Raw genomic sequence first — 6,000 nt, 5'->3', positions numbered from 1 at the left:
ACTCATTCAAAAGAGAAAACACAGCTGGGAGAATAAGGCAGAGGAAGAGTTTCTGGCTGGAATACTTTCAACATGGCATCATAGTTGCTTGTGACTTTGACCAGTGTGAACCATTTGTTTGTGTTGCTTTCTTTCCTTGCTTTTCACAGTCCTCTTCAATCTCCCAAGCAGCTGATACAGAAAGAGAATCTGCTAAAACACTAAGCACATTTCCTTATTTACAATTAAATCTACATTTTCACACATAACAGAGATTGGAAATGTCAATATATCTTTTTAATTGAACATGGAACTTGTCACATCAGGTTGTAAGTCCCTTGAAGTTCCTGAGCCCATTTTGGGTAGGGTTGACACTTCAAAGAAGAAGGAGAACAAGAATGAAAAGCTCTTTCAATCACAGAGAACCAAATGAAAACACTCCCTCAGACTTCAGTCCTCAATTATGCTTTTTCCCTGTGTATTTTGCCTGCCAAAATCCATAAATGACTTTCAGAATGACAACATGATGATCTAGAGACCAGCTCTTTATTTCTTCTTATCATTTTAGCAGCTCAGCTGTCTCAGGCAATTGTACTTTTTTGAATGTCAAGAGAGGTGAAAGAGACACTGTGAATTTAGGAGAGGGACAAACCCCTTAGTCCTAAAGGTGGACTATGTCTTATCAGTAGTTTGTTGTCATTAGCTGAAGACACCGCCATTCACATTTAGAAGGCGAGGAACACTAAGGTTTACAGGTAGAAGCATGCAATATAGTCCTACCACATTTGTTAGGAATCTTCATTTCACTTTGTAACAAATGTTAGTGTCACTCTAACAATGCCCCATAGTTTCACAAATATTAAAAGAGCGTAAGAATGCAAGGAAAACAGATATTCTGACGTACGTTCTTTCAGGTCTGGACACATGATGGCCATTACCATTTGATCCCTTCACAATACTGATAATGATAATAAAAAAGTGATAGCATAAACTGTTAAAGTATTTAAAAGATACGCAATGGAGCTGGAAAACAATGTACAACAGTGGGAGAAGAAAGATGTGAGAGGACTCCTTTGCTACATGAGTCTGCAGGCTGCCCTGTAAAACAGCAGTAGCCAGGGAAAGCCAGCTCCCCCCTGCTCCACAAAACTACCTGCAGATAGAAAAGTCCCAGCTGCCTCTCCAGCCCTTTGGTCACTGGCTTGGCATGAAAACCAAGAGTTAAAAAAACAGAGTAGTCTCTTTGCTCCTGCCTCAAATATAGTGCAGGAGATGACCCATTGTACTCCTTAAAGTCTACTTAAGTTCTGAAGCACTATGTTTAATTTGGGAACCTTCTTGTGGAGACATTTAGAGCCAGGATTCAAAAGATTATCCAGAAATTGTTTGGATGTTTACTCCTGCTGTAGTCATTATAAGTTATGACATAGCTCATTGCATGTCTTTGGACCATTCTCAAGTAATATCTGGATTTTACGTGACTCCTACATATGCTTATCTTTATGCATTTTGGGAGGCCCACTGAAGCTAGGAGGGCTAATACACTGTGAATCAGGTTAACCACTTTCATAATTCCTTGATTGATCACTGAGCAAGCAGCAGCAATGTAAAACTTCACCACCATTACTGGCAGTAATTGGCAAACCTCTTAACAGTGTCGGCAGAGACCGCAGTCAGAGAGAGACTGTCTTAAACCTAGCAATAAAAAAATCTAACTGAGTGAGAAAGAAGAATAAACTCTGTTTCCGAAGAACAGTTTGGAAACAGAGTTTTGAGTGAAAGCAGAGTATCAGTGTGAGTATGAAACTTATTCAAGCTGTCAATCTAGATGCCTTGTGTCAGTTAACAGGCCTAGTTTTATTGTTATTGCTTGCCTGCATGTTTACCAAAATGTAGGCCTAGATTTTCTAGCATGCGCATACTTCTAGTGAACAACGTTCCCAAGTCATATGTAATTGAATGGTATGTATTGGTTACCTTATTCCAAGCAAAGCTTTAAGCATAGGCAGGTGGAGCTGGCTTTGCACTGTGCCTCCCCAGACTACCCTCAGTACTTCAGGTAGTGGATGCTCCTGTATCACTCACTAACTAAAACATAAACGATGATGCTGGCAAGCTGCTTAAATACAGAAAGCTCCATCTAGATAGTTTTGCCAAAGCAGTAAAAACAACTTAATTTTAATGTTTGACATTTTAGTAGCCGTCAGCCTTATGTAATGAGGAACTGCGCAACCCACTTCAGAGATAGCAGCATCTCTTAGACGTCTGGACAGTAAATGAAAACAAAGTTTAGCAGCGTACATCATGTAAAATATGAAGTCTAGGAGCAGCGAACCAAAACAAACAAAACCACTACCAACAAAACTATTAAATAGCAAAAATGTGCAGCATACTGATGAAGGAGAGAGATTTGTGAGATTATCATAGAAGAAATGTTCCTATCTCCCACTATATGGCTGCATTACAAAAGGCAAATATGAAGGATAAACCGACCCTTGAGACAAGGAGGCAAAGGAACACACAGAACCTGAGCTGTATTAACTACAATCCCATTTAGTATAAATTTGTCAGGGAGAGCAAAAGGCTTTAAGGTAAGATTATGACTTTAGGCAAGGCATATTTCATAAACAGCACCTGCCAACAGCAGACACAAAAAACATTTTGCAGTACTAAGTCCACTAAAAATCACTCTTCTCTAACCGCACACACACAGCCCCCTTCCCTCAAAGGTTTGAGAGGGACAGTACTTAGCAGTAACAAGAAGCATCTGTGGCCCAGCTGCTGAGGTGGATGGGAGCAGAACCTATTTCTGCCCCTGCTGAAACCCACCCACCAGTATCTGGGGGGGGGGTGTACAGGTTAGGTATTACTGGGGGTATGGCTGATTACGGTCTCCCTGTGCTTGGATGTTTCTGTAATGACGGGTGAGTCTGTACTTTTTTCTCCTATTTGGGTGTAAAGTCTTAGGCTAGGGAAGGTGCCCCTTTTAGGAGCCAGAGTTAGTCCTAAGGCCACAAAATGGCTGCTGTACTAACACAGGGGAAGCAAGCGTATCTGCAGAGCAGAGGGAGGTGGTTTGATGGCCCAGAGATCTCCTCAGTTTGAAGAGAAACTTTGGTATTTTCCTCATGTAAAACCTTTTGCTAGAAGACATTGGAGGAAGTACTGAAGGCAGCTCTGCAACAGCCTTGTTCTGGTTGATTCTTGCCCTGTAATAGACCACCTATGAGTGAGGCATTTCTATAATGAAGTAAAGATTCATGCGCAGGAGAGCACTTCTCCTTGGTTGTGCCCCCACCTCCAGCCAAGTCCTTTTCCTGACTGAAATAGGAATTTAAGGACCTACTCTCATTAGTTTTAGCCTCCCTTCTTCCATTATTCCCTTCTTTAACACCTCATTTTCTACGTATCTATCAGTTTTCCCTCATAGGAAAGAATTGGCCTAAATTCCTGCCTGAAGGGCTGTGTCAGTGGTGGCTTTGGGCTCACTTTACTCTTCCAAGATCTTGATGCAGGAAACAGTTCACCTTGAAAAAAAAAAAAAAAAAAAAAAAAGGCCAACAACAGAAAGAGCATGCAGATAGGCCTTTGGCCTGTAGCTCACTTAAATATATACTTAAAATGATATGCTGGGCTGAGGCCTTTAGAGATAAAACTGCGAATTGCTAATTGTCCTGAGTTTCCATTCTTAATGCCTGCAGTCAGGAGTACGTGTCCTTCTAACAGATCATGCTTTAGCCAAACACAAATTACAGGCTCAGTGCTGAGTAAAATACTGTGATCAGTTGAAGACTGTGAATCTGTCCTCTTTAATGGAAGAAAAGGATCTGTACAGTTTGGCCCTCTCTATAAAATGGAAGTGTACTGTTAATACATTAAAAAAAAAAGATAAATATATCTCTAGGTGAAAAACAACTCCTGAACTTAAGCTACCAATGATATTTTTGGGATGTTTGTTTCCTTGCAGTAGTAGAGTATGCTATATATTATTAATAAAACCCAGTTCTGATAACTTTTAGCTCTCACATATAGCAAATTACACAGAGCTGAAAACTAGTACGCTATTTGGCAGCACAACTTGGAATGTTTTTCCCCAAAAGATTGTTTTAATCCATAGGCCTTGTTTTGATTTCTGAAGTGGCAAAGAAAGTGAATTACCTGGAATTTCAGATGCATGTTTGCTCAAGATCAAAATGATGAGTTACAATTGCCCTTTTAAAGGTGCTCAAGTCTTTTCTTACTAAAGAGAGGAAGAAAGTCCAACAGCATCATTAAGTACACTGCTATTATGCAGTATCTTTTCATGTGGTACTGCAATATGTCATTTGATTGTGCAAACCTCTCTGAAATAAGAGGAATTGTTGCATCACTAATTCCAGCTAAACACAGTATTCTCTTTATGGCATATATTAGCACTCTACAGAAATGGTAAGAATAAAGTGTTTACCAGAGCACTTGTATGATTGCGCTTGTTTTTGAGTAGCTTTGGAATTACTGAAGCTTTTTGGTGGATTAATTTTACTATTCACAGACTTACTTTAAAAAAAAAAAAAAAAGGAGCAGCATATCACCAGCTTTATAAAATGTATATGGAGAAGTTGACTCTGAATGAAACCAGTATGGAAAAAAAGTTTTCAGCTGTTGAAATAGGTTGTAATATGTACTTGTGTAGTGGTAGAAAAAAAAAAGCTGACTGACTCTCCTGTGGTCCCTGCTATTCTGTAGATGATTGAGTGCGTGCAGCTCCTGTTTCTGTAGAGAAACAGGATAAAGTCTGAAAAGATAATCCACAATAACTGTTTAACTGCTTGGACCTGCTCAAAGGCTGAATTTTACACTGGAGAAAGAAGAGAAACTAAACTATGCGTATACAATCCAAGCATTTGACATGTGTTATGGCTCAGTACGTGACAGCTTCGTTCTATGTCTGTGTGTGCTTAGTATTTCTGGCTGGCGGGCTGTAGGCTTTTCAGAGCATCCAAACAATTTCAAACACTAGGCACAGAAAATTCAGACCAACCAAGTCTGAAACATAACATTGAAATAAATAAATAAAAGCAACAAGTGCTGTTCCCAGGGAAATAAGCCAAGATGGGATGATAGTCTTGGGTGGAATGGTGGTGCCCTTGAAATCTGTTACAGCATTTTTTCAGTTTTTGACCAAAAAAGGAAACTGCACTGAGTTGTCTTCCTGACTCTCACATAACCATGATATGTAACTTTGGCAACAGTACTTGGCCTGAAGTGTACGCTGCACCTGGATTCTGCCTGAGCACCTGTTTTATGCTGATTTCAGTGGGGATAAAAATTTGTTTCAGGAGGGTTTATATGGCTGGGTGTATTGATAGCTATTAAGCTTCTAGGATAGCTCATTCAATGTTTCTAGGGTGTTTTTATTCAGGACAGGCCTTTATTTTACAACATGATGTAGAGACACTTCAAGAATGACTCAAGGAGCGGCGTTCAAATCTGTGTTGTCTTGGGAGTGCTAGAAAAAAGTTCTGGCAACCTACTCTGGTGAGTGTGACAGCTGGAACACCAAAGTAGTTATTTCCTCTGCTGAGAATGTGAAGTTTGTGAGCTATTGACTATTAAATGTGAGTAATGCTTTATGTATAGGGACCAGTGATAAACCACATTTCTAATGACTTCTTGCTCTTCTCCTTTTCTCCCTCCATCTTGGAGGCTCCTTGCTTACCCACAAGTACGGTGCCTGGCTAGCGCATGATTTTGACATAGAATCCCCTTAAGAAGCCTCACAACCGTAAAGCTCAGAGTGAAATGGAAGGACAAGCTACATTTTTCTGATTTCCCACAGCTTAACATATGTTAGATGAAAATACATTTAAAGACCCCAGAGAATCTCTGGGCACAATAAGTGGCAATTGGGTACAATAAGTTTGCCTTCTTATTACATACTCTCACTGGATACTAATGTAGTTCTCTTCAGTGCATATATATATATATATATATATTTGTTACTTAAATATATATTGGGAGGGATAAGAGGTATATGATTGC

At 39.7% G+C, this 6,000-nt stretch overlaps 1 protein-coding gene across 1 annotated transcript in view; it reads left to right on the top strand.

Annotated features, from left to right (window-relative positions):
• The first annotated feature begins 5,482 nt into the window (after nucleotides 1-5,482).
• The window catches only part of ADGRL2 (adhesion G protein-coupled receptor L2), a 356,834-nt gene continuing 356,316 nt past the window's right edge, over nucleotides 5,483-6,000 (top strand). Inside the window, exon 1 of the mRNA XM_050712254.1 lies at nucleotides 5,483-5,576. The gene's annotated coding sequence lies outside the window, so the exon portion shown is untranslated. The remainder of the gene's footprint in view (nucleotides 5,577-6,000) is intronic.

This window comes from Cygnus atratus, chromosome 8, assembly GCF_013377495.2.
Source record: "Cygnus atratus isolate AKBS03 ecotype Queensland, Australia chromosome 8, CAtr_DNAZoo_HiC_assembly, whole genome shotgun sequence".
Taxonomy (NCBI): Eukaryota; Metazoa; Chordata; class Aves; order Anseriformes; family Anatidae; genus Cygnus; species Cygnus atratus.
Note: the sequence above shows the minus strand (reverse complement) of the source record. Positions and strands in the feature narration are given on the sequence as shown.